Source organism: Arachis hypogaea, chromosome 4 (assembly GCF_003086295.3).
Source record: "Arachis hypogaea cultivar Tifrunner chromosome 4, arahy.Tifrunner.gnm2.J5K5, whole genome shotgun sequence".
NCBI classification, from domain to species: Eukaryota; Viridiplantae; Streptophyta; class Magnoliopsida; order Fabales; family Fabaceae; genus Arachis; species Arachis hypogaea.
Window position 1 is genome coordinate 84,000,419 of NC_092039.1, and position 19,574 is coordinate 84,019,992.

A 19,574-nucleotide genomic window follows, 5' to 3' on the forward strand; every position below is an offset into this window, starting at 1 on the left:
CTGGCCATTCGGCCATGCCTAGACCTTGTTCTTATGTATTTTCAACAGTGGAGTTTCTACACACCATAGATTAAGGTGTGGAGCTCTGTTGTACCTTGAGTATTAATGCAATTACTATTGTTCTTCTATTCAATTCGGCTTATTCTTGTTCTAAGATATCACTTGTTCCTCAACTTGATGAATGTGATGATCCGTGACACTCATCAACATTCTCACTTATGAACGTGTGCCTGACAACCACCTCCGTTCTACCTTAGATTGAGTGGATATCTCTTGGATCCCTTAATCGGAATCTTCGTGGTATAAGCTAGAATTGATGGCGGCATTCAAGAGAATCCGGAAGGTCTAAACCTTGTCTGTGGTATTCTGAGTAGGATTCAAGGATTGAATGACTGTGACGAGCTTCAAACTCGCGATTGTGGGGCGTTAGTTATAGATGCAAAAGAATCACTGGATTCTATTCCGACATGATCGAGAACCGACAGCTGAATAGCCGTGCTGTGACAGAGCGCGTTGAACATTTTTCCTGAGAGGATGGGAGGTAGCCACTGACAACGGTGAAACCCTACATACAGCTTGCCATGGAAAGGAGTAAGAAGGGTTGGATGAAGACAGTAGGAAAGCAGAGAGACGGAAGGGACAAAGCATCTCCATACGCTTATCTGAAATTCTCACCAATGAATTACATAAGTATCTCTATCTTTATTTTTTGCTTTATTCATAAATCATTCATAACCATTTGAATCTTCCTGACTGAGATTTACAAGATGACCATAGCTTGCTTCATACCAACAATCTCCGTGGGATCGACCCTTACTCGCGTAAGGTTTATTACTTGGACGACCCAGTGCACTTGCTCGTTAGTTGTTCGAAGTTGTGATAAAGAGTTGAGATTGCAATTGTGCGTACCATGTTGATGGCACCATTGATGATCACAATTTTGTGCACCAAGTTTTTGGCACCGTTGCCGGGGATTATTTGAGTTTGGACAACTGACGGTTCATCTTGTTGCTTAGATTAGGTATTTTTCGGAATTTTTTAGAATGAATTCTAGTGTTTCAAGGTGATGTTCTTATCATCACCAAAGCTGATTGATCTTCATCAACTTAGCTCTTGAATGCAATGTCCTGCTGAAGCTTGGCTAGCCATGTCTAATTCCTTTAGACTGAAGCTTTAGACTAACATTGCATGATTCCTGGAATTCTTATTAAAAATTTTGAATCTCTTTATTTTCTTTTTCTACATAATTTTCGAAAAAAACAAAAAAAATTACAAAATCATAAAAACCAAAAATATTTCTTGTTTGAGTCTAGTGTCTCATTTTAGGTTTGGTGTCAATTGCATGTCTCTGTTCTTCTTGCATTCATTCATGTGTCTTCATTGATCTTCAAGTTGTTCTTGATGATTTACTTGCTCTGATCTTGAAATTCTCTTGTTTTGTGTGTTTTGTTGTTTCTCATATGCATTCTCAACTTGTTAGTGTCAGTAGTATACAAACTTTTACGTTTGGTGTCTTACATGCATTGTTTATTTGATTTTAGTTGCATTTTGATTTTTCCTCATCATTAAAAATCCAAAAAAATTTTTAATTTGTGTCTTTTCAAGTCAATAATACAGAGAATTGAAGATTCAGAACATTCAGTAGAGGAATTACACAGAAAAAGATGGGCGTTCAAAACGCCTAGTGAAGAAGGAAAACTGCCGTTTAAACGCCAACCAGGGTACCTGGCTGGGCGTTTAACGCCCAAAAGGGTAGCATTTTGGGCGTTAAACACCAGAATGTATACCATTCTAGGCGTTTAACGCCAGGATGGCACAAGAGGGAAGATTTTGTTTTCAATTCAAATTTTTTTCAAGTTTTCATAATTTTTCAAAATCAAATCTTTTTTCAAATCATATCTTTTCAATCATATATTTTCAAAATCAATTTCTTTCCACTTTTCAAAAATACTTGCTAACAATTAATGATTTGATTCAACATTTCAAGTATGTTGCCTTTTCTGTTGAGAAAGGTTTAATGTTTGAATCATATCTTTTCTTGTTAGCCAAGTCATTGATTTTAAAAATCAAATCTTTTTAAATTGTTTTTCAATCATATCTTCTCAATCATATCTTTTTAAAACTATATATTTTCAATCATATCTTTTTAATCACATCTTTTTCAAAATAAGTTTTCAATCATATCTTTTTGATTTCTAACTTCAAAATCTTTTTCAAAAATCACTTAATCTCTTTCCCACTCTTAGTTTTCAAAAATCATTCTTCAATTTTTCAAAATGTTTTTAAAATCTTTTTAATTTATTTTCGAAAATTTCTTCCCCTCTTCTCACATCCTTTTATTTATGGACTAACATGTACAATTCGAACTCTATCTTTCTAAGTTCGAATTCTTCTACCTCTTCCTTCTATTTTTCTATTCCTCTGACACCTCAAGGAATCTCTATACTGTGACATAGAGGATTTCATATTTTCTTGTTCTTTTCTCTTTCATATGAGCAGGAGCAAAGACAAAAGCATTCTTGTTGAGGCTGACCCTGAACCTAAAAGGACCTTGAAGCGAAAGCTAAGAGAAGCTAAAGCACAACTCTCTGTAGAGGACCTAACAGAAATCTTCAAAGAAGAAGACATGGCAGCCGAAAAAAAACAACAATGCCAACAATGCAAGGAAGATTCTGGGTGACTTTACTACACCTACTCCCGACTTCTATGGGAGAAGTATCTCTATCCCTGCCATTGGAGCAAACAACTTTGAGCTTAAGCCTCAATTAGTTTCTCTAATGCAACAGAATTGCAAGTTCTATGGACTTCCATTGGAAGATCCTCATCAGTTTTTATTTGAGCTCTTGCAAATCTGTGACACTGTCAAGACTAATGGGGTTGACCCTGAGGTCTACAGACTTATGCTATTCCCTTTTGCTGTAAAAGACAGAGCTAGGATATGGTTGGACTCACAACCTAAAGAAAGCCTGAACTCTTGGGAAAAGCTAGTCAATGCCTTCTTGGCAAAGTTCTTTCCACCTCAAAAAATTGAGTAAGCTTAGAGTGGAAGTCCAAACCTTCAAACAGAAGGAAGGTGAATCCCTCTATGAAGCTTGGGAAAGATACAAACAATTGATCAGAAAATGTCCTTCTGACATGCTTTCTGAATGGAGCATCATAGGTATCTTCTATGATGGTCTGTTTGAACTCTCCAAGATGTCATTGGACAGCTCTGCTGGAGGATCTCTTTATCTGAAGAAGACGCCTGCAGAAGCTCAAGAACTCATTGAAATGGTTGCAAATAACCAATTCATGTACACTTCTGAAAGGAATCCTATGAACAATGGGATGAATCAGAAGAAAGGAGTTCTTGAGATTGATACTCTGAATGCCATATTGGCTCAAAACAAAATATTGACTCAGCAAGTCAATATGATTTCTCAAAGTCTGTCTGGAATGCAAGCTGCACCAGGCAGTACTAACGATGCTTCATCTGAAGAAGAAGCTTATGATCCTGAGAACCCTTCAATGGAAGAGGTGAATTACATGGGAGAATCCTATGGAAACACCTATAATCCTTCATGGAGAAATCATCCAAATCTCTCATAGAAGGATCAACAGAGACCTCAACAAGGTTTCAACAACAATAATGGTGGAAGAAACAAGTTTAACAATGGCAAGCCTTTTCCATCATCTTCTCAGCAACAGACAGAGAATTCTAAGTAGAGCCACTCTGACTTAGCAAACATGGTCTCTGATCTAATCAAAACCACCCAGAGTTTCATGATTAAAACAAGGACCTCCATTAGAAACTTGGAGGCACAAGTGGGTCAGCTGAGTAAGAAAGTTACTGAACTCCCTCCTAGTACTCTTCCAAGCAATACAGAAGAGAATCCAAAAGGAGAGTGCAAGGCCATCAACATGGCCGAATTTGGAGAGGAGGAAGAGGCAGTGAACGCCACTGAGGAAGACCTCAACGGACGTCCACTGGCCTCCAATGAGTTCCTTGATGAGGAACCATGGGAATCTGAGGCTCACACTGAGACCATAGAGATTCCATTGGATTTACTTCTGCCATTCATGAGCTCTGATGAGTATTCTTCCTCTGAAGAGGATGAAGATGTCACTGAAGAACAAGTTGCTAAATACCTTGGAGCAATCATGAAGCTAAATGACAAGTTATTTGGTAATGAGACTTGGGAGGATGAACCCCCTTTGCTCACCAAAGAACTAGATGACTTGACTAGGCAGAGATTACCTCAAAAGAGACAGGACCCTGGAAAGTTCTCAATACCTTCTACAGTAGGCACCATGACCTTCAAAAAGGCTCTGTGTGACCTAGGGTCAAGCATAAACCTTATGCCTCTCTCTGTAATGGAGAAGCTAGGGATCTTTGAGGTACAAGCTGCAAGAATCTCACTAGAGATGGCAGACAATTCAAGAAAACAAGCTTATGGATTTGTAGAGGATGTTCTGGTAAAGATTGAAGACCATTACATCCCTGCTGATTTCATAGTCCTAGAGACTGGGAAGTGCATGGATGAATCTATCATCCTTGGCAGACCCTTCCTAGCCACAGCAAAGGCTGTGATTGATGTTGACAGAGCAGAATTGATCATTCAAGTGAATGAAGAATCCCTTGTGTTTAAGGCTCATGGATATCCTCTGTAACCATGGAAAGGAAGCACGAAGAGCTTCTCTCAAAACAGAGTCAAACAGAGCCCCCACAGTCAAAATCTAAGTTTGGTGTTGGGAGGCCACAACCAAACTCTAAGTTTGGTGTTGGGAGGTTCCAACATTGCTCTGAATATCTGTGAGGCTCCATGAGAGCCCACTGTCAAGCTACTGACATTAAAGAAGCGCTTGTTGGGAGGCAACCCAATGTTATATTTATCTATTTTCCTTTTGTTATTTTATGTTTTCTGTAGGTTGATGATCATGGGAAGTCACAAAATTAATTGAAAAAGCAAAAACAAAATGAAAAACAGAAAGAAAAATAGCACACCCTGGAGGAAAACCTGCTGGCGTTTAAACGCCAGTAAGGGCAGCAAATGAGCGTTTAACGCCCAGTCTGGCACCATTCTGGGCGTTTAACGCCAGAAAGGGGCACCAGACTGGCGTTAAACGCCAGGAAAGAGCAAGAAGCTGGCATTAAACGCCAGAAATGGGCACCAACCCGGCGTTTAACGCCAGAATTGGCATAAAGAGCATTTTTGCTCGCCACTTGGTGCAGGGATGACTTTTCCCTTGACACCTCAGGATCTGTGGACCCCACAGGATCCCCACCTACCCCACCACTCTCTCTCTTCTTCACCCATTCACCAATCACCTCAATACCTCTTCCCCAAAAACCCCTCACCTATCAAATCCCACTATACTCTTCACCACTCACATCCATCCTTCATAAAACCCCACCTACCTCACCATTCAAATTCAAACCACTTTCCCTCCCAAACCCACCCATACATAACCGACCCATACACCCCCTCTCCATTCCTATATAAACCCATCTTCACTCCTTCATTTTCACACAACCTAAACACTATTTCTCCCCCTTGGCCGAACCACAAAGCCTCCTCCATCTCCTCTATTTCTTCTTTTTCTACTCTCTTCTTTCTTCTTTTGCTCGAGGACGAGCAAACCTTCTAAGTTTGGTGTGGTAAAAGCATTGCTTTTTGTTTTTCCATAACCATTTATGGCATCTAAGGCCGGAGAAACCTCTAGAAAGAGGAAAGGGAAGGCAAAAGCTTCCACCTCCAAGTCATAGGAGATGGAGAGATTCATCTCAAGGGTGCATCAAGACCACTTCTATGAAGTTGTGGCCAAGAAGAAGGCAATCCCCGAGGTCCCTTTCAAACTCAAAAAGGGTCAACTTTGATTAAAGGTTGGACCAAGTCCTCATAGACATTTGTGAAGAGGGCGCTCAATGGAAGAGAGATTCAAGAGGGAAGCCGGTTCAACTAAGAAGGCATGACCTCAAGCCCATCACCAAGAAAAGGGTGGAGTAAATAAGAGAACCTCATCAAGAGCATGAGGAAATTCCTCATGATGAAATCCCTGAGATGCCTCAAGGGATGCACTTTCCTCCACAAAACTATTGGGAGCAAATCAACACCTCCCTAGGAGAATTGAGTTCCAACATAGAACAACTAAGGGTGGAGCATCAAGAACATTCCATCCTCCTCCATGAAATTAGAGAAGATCAAAGAATCATGAGAGAGGAGCAACAAAGGCAAGGAAGAGACATTGAGGAGCTCAAGCACTCCATAAGATCATCAAGAGGAAGAACAAGTCGCCATCACTAAGGTGGACCCGTTCTTTAATCTCCTTGTTCTTTATTTTCCTGTTTTTCGAATTTTCATGCTTATGTTTATCTATGTTTATGTCTTATGATCATTAGTGTCTTAATGTCTATGCCTTAAAGTTATGAATGTCCTATGAATCCATCACCTTTCTTAAAAAAATGTGTTCTTAATTGAAAAGGAGAAGGATTGCATGAATTTTGAATTTTATAACAGATTAATTATCTTGATGTGGTGGCAATACTTTGACTTCTGAATGTATGCTTGAACAGTGCATATTTCTTTTGAATTTGTTGTTCATGAATGTTGGCTCTTGAAAGAATGATGAAAAAGGAGACATGTTACTGAGGATCTGAAAAATCATAAAAATGATTCTTGAAGCAAGAAAAAGCATTAAATTAAAAAAACGAAAAAAAAGGGGAAAAGAAAAAGAAAAAAATAATAAAGTTGTGATCCAAGGCAAAAAGAGTGTGCTTAAGAATCCTGGACACCTCTAATTGGGGACTCTAGCAAAGCTGAGTCACAATCTGAAAAGGTTCACCCAGTTATGTGTCTGTGGCATGTATGTATCCGGTGGTAATACTGGAAGACAGAGTGCTTTGGGCCACGGCCAAGACTCATAAAGAAGCTATGTTCAAGAATCATCATACTTAACTAGGAGAATCAATAACACTATCTGGATTCTAAGTTCCTAGAGAAGCCAATCATTCTGAATTTCAAAGGATAAAGTGAGATGCCAAATCTGTTCAGAGGCAAAAAGCTAAAGCCCCGCTCATCTAATTAATACTGATCTTCATAGATGTTTTTAGAGTTCATTGCATATTCTCTTCTTTTTATCTTATTTAATTTTCAGTTGCTTGGGGACAAGCAACAATTTAAGTTTGGTGTTGTGATGAGCGGATAATTTATACGCTTTTTGGCATTGTTTTTAGTATGTTTTTAGTATGTTTTAGTTAGTTTTTATTATATTTTTATTAGTTTTTAGTTAAAATTCACTTTTCCAGACTTTACTATGAGTTTGTGTGTTTTTCTGTGATTTCAGGTATTTTCTGGCTGAAACTGAGGGACCTGAGCAAAAATCTGATTCAGAGGCTGAAAAGAACTGCAGATGCTGTTGGATTCTGACCTCCCTGCACTTGAAGTGGATTTTCGGGAGCTATAGAAGCCCAATTGGCGCGCTCCCAATTGCGTTGGAAAGTAGACATCCTGGGCTCTCCAGAAATGTATAATAGTTCATACTTTGCCCGATATTTGATGGCCCAAACAGGTGTTCCAACTCAGCTCAAGAATTCTGGCGTAAAACTCCGGAACTGGCACAAGAATGGGAGTTAAACGCCCAAACTGGCACAAAAGCTGGCATTTAACTCCAAGAAAAGTCTCTACACGAAAATGCTTCAATGCTCAGCCCAAGCACACACCAAGTGGGCCCGGAAGTGGATTTTTATGTCATTTACTCATATTTGTAAACCCTAGGCTACTAGTTCTCTATAAGTAGGACCTTTTGCTATTGTATTTTCATATTTAGATCTTTGCATCTTTTGATCAATTTAGATCTTAGGATCATCTTTGGACGTCTAGTTCTTAGATTATGGGAGGCTGGCCATTCGGCCATGCCTAGACCTTGTTCTTATGTATTTTCAACGGTGGAGTTTCTACACACCATAGATTAAGGTGTGGAGCTCTGCTGTACCTCGAGTATTAATGCAATTACTATTGTTCTTCTATTCAATTCAGCTTATTCTTGTTCTAAGATATCACTTGTTCCTCAACTTGATGAATGTGATGATCCGTGACACTCATCATCATTCTCACTTATGAACGTGTGCCTGACAACCACCTCCGTTCTACCTTAGATTGAGTGGATATCTCTTAGATCCCTTAATCGGAATCTTCGCGGTATAAGCTAGAATTGATGGTGGCATTCAAGAGAATTCGGAAGGTCTAAACCTTGTCTGTGGTATTCTGAGTAGGATTCAAGGATTGAATGACTGTGACGAGCTTCAAACTCGCGATTGTGGGGCGTTAGTGACAGACGCAAAAGAATCACTGGATTCTATTCCGACATGATCGAGAACCGACAGCTGAATAGCCGTGCTGTGACAGAGCACGTTGAACATTTTCACTGAGAGGATGGGAGGTAGCCACTGACAACGGTGAAACCCTACATTCAGCTTGCCATGGAAAGGAGTAAGAAGGGTTGGATGAAGACAGTAGGAAAGTAGAGAGACGGAAGGGACAAAGCATCTCTATACGCTTATCTGAAATTCTCACCAATGAATTACATAAGTATCTCTATCTTTATTTTATGCTTTATTCATAAATCATTCATAACCATTTGAATCTGCCTGACTGAGATTTACAAGATGACCATAGCTTGCTTCATACCAATAATCTCCGTGGGATCGACCCTTACTCGCGTAAGGTTTATTACTTGCACGACCCAGTGCACTTGCTGGTTAGTTGTGTGAAGTTGTGATAAAGAGTTGAGATTGCAATTGTGCGTACCATGTTGATGGCGCCATTGATGATCACAATTTCGTGCACCATTTACACTTTATGTTTTTGAAGGGAGGATGGCGTGCAACTCCACCCATGGAGTGCCATGCCTTCTATAGTAATAGTTTTTGATTTTGATAAAGTTAGCTCATATTTAATCGGATCAAATGTAATTGTTTACACTGACCATTCTGCTCTTAAGTATTTAATGTCCCAACAGGATGCTAAGCCAAGATTGATAAGATGGGTGCTTCTTTTTCAAGAATTTGACATTGAAATTCGAGATAGAAAAGGTTCGGAGAATCAAGTAGCTAACCACCTATCCAAGATTGAACCTGAGGTAAATCAAGAAATCCCTTGATGAGCGGATAATTTGTACGCTTTTTGGCATTGTTTTTAGTATGTTTTTGGTATGATCTAGTTAGTTTTTAGTATATTTTTATTAGTTTTTAGTTAAAATTCACTTTTCTGGACTTTACTATGAGTTTGTGTATTTTTCTGTGATTTCAGGTATTTTCTGGGTGAAATTGAGGGACCTGAGCAAAAATCTGATTCAGAGACTAAAAAGGACTGCAGATGCTGTTGGATTCTGACCTCCCTGCACTCGAAGTGGATTTTCTGGAGCTACAGAAGCCCAATTGGCGCGCTCTCAACGGCGTTGGAAGGTAGACATCCTGGGCTTTCCAGCAATATATGATAGTCCATACTTTGCCCAAGATTTGATGGCCCAAACCGGCGTTCAAAGTCACCCTCAGGAATTCCAGCGTTAAACGCCGGAACTGGCACCAAAATGGGAGTTAAACGCCCAAACTGGCACTAAAGCTGGCGTTTAACTCCAAGAAGAGTCTCTACACGAAAATGCTTCATTGCTCAGCCCAAGCACACACCAAGTGGGCCCGGAAGTGGATTTTTATGTCATTTACTCATTTCTGTAAACCTTAGGCTACTAGTTCTCTATAAGTAGGACCTTTTACTATTGTATTTGTAGACTTTGGTAGCTATCTTCATTTTTATGCTATCTTAGATCACTGGGAGGCTGGCCTCACGGCCATGCCTAGACCTTGTTCTTATGTATTTTCAACGGTGGAGTTTCTACACACCATAGATTAAGGTGTGGAGCTCTGCTGTACCTCGAGTATTAATGCAATTACTATTGTTCTTCCATTCAATTCCGCTTGTTCTTGTTCTAAGATATCACTTGTTCTTCAACTTGATGAATGTGATGATCCGTGACACTCATCATCATTCTCACCTATGAACGTGTGACTGACAACCATCTCCGTTCTACCTTCGATTGGGTGAATATCTCTTGGATTCCTGATTGCACGATGCATGGTTGATCGCCTGACAACCGAGTGCTCGCCTGACAACCGAGCCAACCATTTCGTGAGATCAGAGTCTTCGTGGTATAGGCTAGAACTGATGGCGGCATTCAAGAGAATCCGGAAGGTCTAACCTTGTCTGTGGTATTCTGAGTAGGATTCAATGATTGAATGACTGTGACGTGCTTCAAACTCCTAGCAGGCGGGGCGTTAGTGACAGATGCAAAAGAATCGCTGGATTCTATTCCGGCCTGACCGAGAACCGACAGATGATTAGCCATGCTGTGACAGAGCATAGGAACATTTTCACTGAGAGGATGGGAGGTAGCCACTGACAACGGTGAAACCCTTGCATAAGCTTGCAATGGAAAGGAGTAAGAAGGATTGGATGAAGACAGTAGGAAAGCAGAGAGACGGAAGGGAAGGCATCTTCATGCGCTTATCTGAAGTTCCTACCAATGAATTACATAAGTACCTTCTTTATCTTTATGTTTTTATGCGTTCATCACCATATCCATTTGAGTTTGCCTGACTAAGATTTACAAGATGACCATAGCTTGCTTCATACTAACAATCTCCGTGGGATCGACCCTTACTCGCGTAAGGTTTATTACTTGGACGACCCAGTGCACTTGCTGGTTAGTTGTGCGAAGTTGTGTTAATGCCATGGTATTGAGCACCAAGTTTTTGGGGTTCATGACCGGGGATTATGAGAGTTGTGAAAAGTATTGTTCACAATTTCGCGCACCACCCCTCCCCTTGTTAATGAAGGATTCCCAGATAATAACACTTTGCAATGCACATGGTGCCATGGTTTGCGGATATAAAAACTACAAAGCTGGAAAAATCATTCCAAAAGAGCTCAACTGGCACCAAATAAAGAAATTTATTGATGATGCCCGATACCTTTTATGGGATGATACATGCCTATTCAAGAGATGCTCGGATGACATAATCTATAGATGCATCCCTGAGGAAGAAACCCAAGGAGTCTTGTGGTACTGCCATGGCTCTAAATATGGTAGACACTTTAGTGGAGAAAGGACTATTGCCACGAAACCTATCTAGAAGACATGAGATGCCCCAAAATTTTATTCTGGAAGTAGAATTGTTTGATGTATGGAGAGTATATTTCATAGGACTTTTCCGAACCTCGTACTAAAGCAGTTACATATTGGTGGCCATTGATTATGTTTCCAATTGGGTGGAGGCAATACCACTGCCTACCAATGATGCCAAGGTAGTGATCCACTTTCTTTATAAGAAATCTTTAGTAGATTTGGAGTTCTAAAGACCTTAATCAGTGATAGAGAGAGTCACTTTTGCAACAAGCAATTGGAGAGCCTTCTTCACAAGTACGAAGTAAGACACAAATTTGCAACCCCTTATTACCCACAAACTAGTGGCCAAGTAGAAGTCTCAAAAAGAGAACTCAAGAGGATACTAGAGAAGACAGTGGGTGCTTCAAGGAATGATTGGACAAAGAAGATTGATGATGCTCTCTGGGCCTATAGAACTGTATTTAAAACCCCAATTGGCATGTCCCCTTATCAGCTTGTGTATGGCAAGGCCTTTCACTTGCCAGTTGAGTTAGAACATAGAGCTTATTGAACTTGATGAGTTTCGAGTTGGGGCACATGAAAATGTCAAGCTATACAAAGAGAAAATGAAATAAGTGGCACAAAAAGTGACTTCTTTAACGAATCTTTGAAACTGGTCAGAAAGTGCTGCTATTCAACTCAAGGCCGAAGCTCTTCCTATGAAAGCTAAGGACAAAGGGGTTTGGGCCCTTCATTGTCACCAAGGTGTTCCCATATCACCATATTGAGATAATGGAAGAAGATTCAGGGAAGACATTCACTGTGAATGGTCAGAGGTCAAACATTACTTGGGAGGAGACATAGATTGTCAAAAATCAGTTCAAGTTCTCACTTAGAAGGAGATGCATGTCAAGCTGGTGACGTTAAAGAAATGCTTGTTGGAAGGCAACCCAACCATTGGTAACTTTTCCTTTTTTCATTTTCATTAGCATTTTTGTTTTTCTTTATATATAGTCTATGCAAGGGGTGGCCATGAAAGGCCCACACTAGCCTTGGCATGCCATGCCAAGGAGTGGTGTTACACACCTTTCATGCCTCAAATTTTGGGGCCACTGACTTTTGGCTCAGTGTGCCATGCCAAGGTGCAACGTTACACGCCATCGATGCACCAACTTTTTGGTGCCACTAGAGTTTGGCCCAGCATGCCACACCGTAGAGTGGCGTGTGCGGACACACTAGTTAGGCATTCTACACCTCGTGCCTTGCTTTGCACGACATTACATACCACTTTCAACCAACCTTTTGGGGTCACTATGGCTTTGGCCCAATGTGCCACGCCAAGGAGAGGCGTTACACACTACTGCAAACCCAAGGGGTGGGCATGCCATACCCAACATGGCGTGCCACATGTTCCATGGTTGCCATTTGTTGTTCACAACACCTCACTTCCTTCCCCTTGCATGGTTACAAGTATTTGACTTTGTCTTTTCTTTTCTTGTCTTAGATACTCTTAACCCTCATTCATATTTTCTTACCATCATTCACATGCACCTCTCAAATACATGAACATATGCATGCACTTTTTCTTTTTGTCATATGCATTCACTGCACACGCTCATGCATAGGTCACAATCGCATGCATACTTAACACACTTACACCTTTGTCCTCTAGCCCTTGACTCTTCCCAATTCCATCTACACACATGTACACCCTACATCTTTCCTCAATCCTAACCGCACAATCCATTACCCCTCTCCCTATAAAGAAACGTGCCTGCTCCCATCACTCACTCATACGTCCTTCTCTCACCCATACATATCCCAATCATCACACTCCCTTCGACCAACACACTTCTCTCTCGTAACCCTTTCTTCCTATTAGTTCTGATATTTTTTCTTAGGGACAAGCAAACTCTCTATGTTTGGTGTTGTGGTATCATCATATTTCATATAATGGCACTCAAAGCTTCAGCATCATCATCCAAAAAGAGAAAGGGGAAGGAGCCCACTGTCCCTTAATCTGATGAAGAGCGATTCTGCTCTAAATTCCATGAAAATCAATTCTAATATTGGATAATTTCATAACTAGTAATTCCAGAGGTGAGACTTCAATTAGAGTCTGATCAATATAAAGAGATTCCAACAAAAATAAAAAAGAGGAAATGGAGTGTTCTGTGCAACCCACCTAAAAAAAGTGGCACTCATGCTAGTTTAAGAATTCTACGCAAATACAGCCTTAGTGGAAAAAATAGAGCCATCTTATTTGAGCTATGTCAGAGGTAACCTATTGAATTCGGTCCTGGAAATATCCAAAGAGTCCTCCGTCTTGGATCCCTATTTTCCTCCTTTTCTTCATCTAAAATGACTTATGAACAAAGACTGAGTACCTACCCAAGGTATGAGGATGTCATTGGGGACATTTGTCTACTCGGCACTCAATGAAAGCTCGGCTCCGATGGGAAGCCTAATCAATTAAGGAGAAGTGATCTTATTCCAACAACAAGGGGATGGTTTGAATTTGTCTGACAATCAATCATTTTCTGGTCCAACAATTTTGAAGTCACAGTCAAAAGGGACATTTTAATCCATTCTATAATGAAAAGAGAGGAGGTGAGAGTAGAAGACATCATCTCCAAAAATATTCAATGCTTTGTAGATAGTGTAAATAAAAAATCAAGGCTTGGGTACCTAAGCCTTATTTGCCGCCTCTGTGAAAATGTGGGGGTGAGAATTGACTAAAGTATTTCAGTGGTTGTGGACAACTCCATCACGGCATTCAGCATGGAGAGGGTAAAGATAGTGCGCCCTTAGCAAGGCCAAGAAGGTGAGCTTCCGTAGCATCCATAGCCTCCACCTCCTCAATTTCAAGCAAGCACAAGTGAGCTGCCACCTCTCCAATAGTATCAAGAATTTGACTAGAAACTACTCCATAGAGAAGTCCAAGAACTCAAAGAGCAACAAGATGCCCATTTCAAAGAATTCACACATATTAGGCACAGAATGGACATCAAGTTCAATTATCTCTGTGTGAGATGGAGTTTGCAAATCCTGCAATGGCCCTATTCACATAGGTTGCCCCATGGATTCCCAATCAACTTATAGACAAGACACCTATAACCCAAGAATCACTGATGAGGGAAGAAGATAAATGGAATTCCAGGGAAACACAAGAGGGTGATGATATTGGTGATGATAGTGATGATGACAATGAAGAATGAGGTGATCGTGTTGATGCGTGCGCATCATGTTGTATTTTTCTATACTTTTTCAATAAGAAATTCATTCATAATGCATAATTATAGAGTGTTTTGGTGCTTAAGTTGTATATTGCTTTGATTCCTTTAATTTGATGAAATTTGTAGAAAATGGTAGAAAAAGAAGCAAAAAGTACAAAACAAGTTCAAAAAAAAAGGAAGTTTTGGACACGGTTTGAAGCTTAAGATACATTTTGGAGCCCTAGGCCATGTTTGAAAGCGTGCCCCTAAAGTAAGCCTAGACTAAAGAAACATGCATGTACAACGTGTTAACAACGCCAACGTGCATAAAGCACTCAATGAAGCATGCGCCAGCCACTAACATGAAGAAACATGCATGGGTAAGGCGTTATTAATGCCACGCAACATTAAACAATTAAAGCAAGCATATGCATGCGTTAATAATGCCTATAATCAATGAAGACATATGAAGCAAAGCATGCATGAAGCAATTAAGATATATGAAGCATTGCATTGGCATTACTAACACCAACCTTTGAGGTACAAATTTGAAGTAGCACTTACATGAAATAAATGAAGCAAGGTATTGAAGGTGCGTTGAACATGAATGAAGCAAGCAATTATATGGAGCATGAATGGGTGTTACTAATGCTAAGGGACAAAGTGCCCATTCCAAATAATGTCCACAATGAAAAAGTGGAAGCCTATGCCACAATGGATGATCCTGGAGCTGGGCACTTAGGCGTTGGTAACGCCACTCAAGGAAGGGCCCATTTAAAACAACGCCAAGGCCTCAAGAGCTATCTTGGAGGGTGTCATCTAAGCATTATTAATGCCAAGGAACAAAGGCGCCCATTTGCAATAACGCCTGCGAGCTAATGTGAATCATTGAAGCCACCCCTGGAGCATACAATTTGGGCGTTACCAACGTCCAAAGAAAAGGGCGCCCGTTTCAAGTAATGCCTGCGATAAATGGGGGATAAGAGCTTCAATAATCATGTGTACGCATGATGGTGAATTTGTGTGTATGCACACATTTTATGCACACATGTGTGCGTATGCACAACAACGCGAGTTAGAATAATGAGAAACAGGGCTTTGTTAACGCCAATGAAGGAAAGCATGACTTTTGTGCCATAATTCATATTCCAAGAAAGCCCATAATCAACAACCAATCAAGGCCACAAGAATCATCTAGAAATAGTTAGGAATTTTTCATTTAATTGTAATTTGAACTTCATTTGAATTTGTAATTTAGGTAGCTTATAAATAGGGCCATAGGACACTTTTTTTAGAGAACACAATGAGGAGGGAGTCTTCAGACTGTCCTTCCATTCTCACACTCTTCTTCTCTTCCATTTTCTTACTTACATTGTAAATATTCAATTATGAGCCTCTAATTCTCATTATTAGAAAAAAGAACTCTGTTTCAATTTAATGGATTGATGTGTTTTATTCTTCATCTTTAATTCTTCTTTCATTGTTTCATTAGAAAGAATCTTCATTCTTCATTTCAAGGATTCAAATTCTATTGAAAGAGAAATTGACTCCAACTTGAATTCTATGAGCACTTGAGAAAGAAATCATAGAATTAATGTTTGAAGTTCTTTCTCTCAATGGTTATGAATTTGGGTTTGGGATTGATACGTAACATATAATCAACCGATAACTTGATTCATAAAATTGTGTGGCTCTAAATCAGAGACCAATCTTCATCACTTCTCATGAATACTTAGATCAAGGAATTGGCAGTTGCTCAAGTTAAGAGTGATGAAATTACCAAGGAATTGGAATTCAATCACTTATGATTTTCCAAGAGATCAATGATTGTATGATTGAAGTGGAGATAAGAATTATTGATCCAGAGAATGCAACATCTCTTGATACCAATATTCTCTTTATTCTAATTCTAGCTATTTACTCTTCCGTTCTTTATATTTCTGTAATTTAAGATTCCAGCACTTTAATTTTCCAGTAATTTACATTTCTGTTCTTTACTTTCTTGTCACTTTCAATTCTTTCATTAACTTCTTCTTTAAGTCATTTACATTTCTTGTTTGATCACCACCCAATTATGACCGTCTAACTAGAATAATCAATTAACTATTGCTTGCTTAATCTGTTAATCCTCGTGGGATCGACACACACTCACCGTGAGTTTATTACTTAGTATGACCCGGTGCACTTGCCTATAGTTCTACGAAAAATTGAATTGTAAATTCCATATCAAGTGTTCTTGTATTTTGTTTCATTTTCTATATTCTTTATGCATGCGTTCTTTATGTTTCTTCCATGTTCTCCTTGTTGTTTCAGAACTATACTTGTGAGCTTGCTATACCAAGTAGCAGCTAAGAATGATGTAATGAAGTGAAGAAAAGTTCAAAGACAAAAAGGTTGAGTAAGGACTAAGAAAGCATAACTCATATGGTTACATAATGGCCCAAGTACTTATGATATCCAACATACAAGAAGTTAAATTACTTGGGAAGGTAATCTAGAAAAATCTTATAGAGTTCTCAAATATCTATAAATCCTTGAAAGAAGCAAAAAATAAAGAGGAAAAAAAGTCCCAAGGCTCTAAGAACCAATTACTAGAGAAGGTAAAAAGAAACATAACTCAAAGAGCCCCTAAGTTACGTGCTTGTGGTGTCACCTGTGTCAAGGAAAGAGGCTTGAGTAAGTAAATCCAAAGGGTGCTTCATCACCCGATACCTTAAACCAATTGGGACGGGAGTATCACTTGAAAGCTTGTAATAAATAGTTGCCTTGAAATAGATCATTTAGAGTTAAAGCCAAGAAACCAGAATAAGACCGAATGATCATCACAAAGAAGAAAAAATGAAAAGTTGACTTCAAGGTGGAAAACCATAAAGAAAACTCTGTAAGATGATCTAGATGGAATTCTTGAGTGTAAATCTTCTTTGTTGTAGGATTATGCTATAAAGAAGAGCCAAAATAGAACCATATAAACCATTATCACTCACTCTTGAGTTTTATAGATTAAAATCTTCACCTGACTTTGCATGATTCTTTATTTCTTGAGGATAAGAAAAATCTCAAGTTTGGAGTTGTGATGCATGAGCATCTTTTAATAGTTTTCCTTGTCATTTCTCTTAATAAAGTTAGTGATGTTTCTTGAAATTCTTTGTGTTTTAGTCAATGTTACTTTGAGTAGTTTATGTTTTTGTAGGAGATTGGTAAAAGAGTTTTAACAAGAACAAAGAGAAAGAAAGAAAAGCAAGTGAGGATGGCGTGCAACGCCACCCATGGAATGCCACGCCATCAAGGGAAATTGAGGGTGCCGTGCAACGCCACCTATGGCGTGACATGCTGGGCCAAATTCCAGGAGCCAAGAAAGTAGGCCAAGAAGCATGGTATACCACACCACTTCTCAGGTGCCATGCCATCAACTTCCTCCAAGCATGGCGTGCCACACTACTTCTCAAGTGCCACGCCTTTGATAAGGCAAAAAGGAGAAAGGAAGGTGGTGTGCAACACCAACATAGGCGTGCAACGTTGGGTCAACTTCCAGAAAACTTGAAGAACACCTCTAGGGGCCGAGTAAAGCAAAGGCATGCAACTCCACCATTGGTATGCCACGCCACTTCTCAAAGTGGCATGTTGGGCCGAAATCTAGAAAGCCTCCAAGAAGGAAACATCTTGGCATGTCACACCACTTCGTCCAAGTGCCACGCCAAGTCCAATCTAAGCCTCCAAGTGCCACGCCAACTCTCCAAGCCCAAGACCAATTGTAGGGCCCATGATTTCAATGAATGCCAGACACTCCAAGTAACGTCCAAGCTTTGAATTTCAATTACAAGGAGAAGATCACTTTTGGTTTCGATTAATTAGAAAATATTTGATTTGATTTTGTTTTGAATTTAAAAAGTTAGGTTTACGTTAGAATATAAATAAGTCCTAGGAACTCCACGGACAGCTTAGCTTATCTCATCTGAGCACTTTACATTTCATCATTTTTGTTTCTGCATCAAGAGCAACTAATTCTCCCCTATTAACTTTAAGAGCTCTGTTTATTTTAATGGATTAATATTATTATTTTTATACTATTAATTAATACATTGATGTTTTATTCAGAAAGCAAGTTTCGTTCTTCGTCTCAAGGATTAGAATGTATTAAAAAATAATTTTAATCTGACTTCTCCGCTATTACCTGGGAAAAGTTAATTACTAGAATTTGCTTGAGATTTCTTCTCATAGTTCTTCAAGTTTCTAACACAAGTTTTGCTAAATTACATAAAATCAGCTAGAATTAATCTGTAAGGATTGTGTGGCTTAAAATCAGAAATTGTGCTTAACCTCTTCTCATAGTCAATTAATCAAGAAATTGACAATTGATTAGATTAAGAAAAATTAAATCACCAAAGAATTGGGGTTTGATTATTTATACTTTGCCATGAATACAACTCTGCATGATCAAAGTAAATAGCAAGAAATGTTTATCCTGAAACTTACACATCTCCAATGCCTTAACATCTTCATTCATATTATTTTCATCTCAATTATTGAAAACTTACTCTCTTTTAGTTCTCTGTTTCAACGTTTAATTCTTCTCAAACAAGTTTTCAAATTGTCTAATTAGAATAATTAACTAATCATTGCTTGCTAAGTCTTTTAATTCTTGTGGGAACGATACCCACTTACTATCATATTACTTGATATGATTCAGTACACTTGTCAAGTTGGGTTTTTGACCATCATTGTTACATTGATGTAAATAGTTATAGGCTTGTTGCATTTTTTGTTGTTTAAATTTGTAACATGATTTATTACTTTTCAAGAGAAATTTGTGTATCAATATTTTGAGTTTAATGAAATATCTCATTTTGTAGTAATTAATTTCAGTATATTTATATTATGCATAATAATAATAATTGTTAGCAAAAATAATTGAGATTTTAGAAAAAAGATAGTTCGTTGCTTCTAAAAAAATGAGTGTAATATAACTAAAAAAAGTATTAAAGTTTTAGTGGTAATAGTAATGGCAACTAAAACTAAATAGCATTACAAATTTAAAGTTATTTTTAATGGCCATATAAATTGCTGGTAAAATGGGTTTTAGCAACAATGTAATTGCAACTAAAAGTAAATAACATTACCATTTTAGAATTATTTTTAGTAGTCATATAAATTGTCAAAAAAATGGCCGCTAAAGGTTATAACTTTTAACGGCCATTAAAAAGGTGTTTACCAGTAATTGTA

The 19,574-nt window shown here is 38.8% G+C and overlaps 1 non-coding gene across 1 annotated transcript; it reads right to left on the bottom strand.

Annotated features, from left to right (window-relative positions):
- Positions 1 to 3,033: 3,033 nt before the first annotated feature.
- Positions 3,034 to 3,141, bottom strand: LOC112799132 (small nucleolar RNA R71). The gene has a single exon (XR_003200711.1). It is a non-coding gene; the product is annotated as a small nucleolar RNA R71 (small nucleolar RNA).
- Positions 3,142 to 19,574: the final 16,433 nt, after the last annotated feature.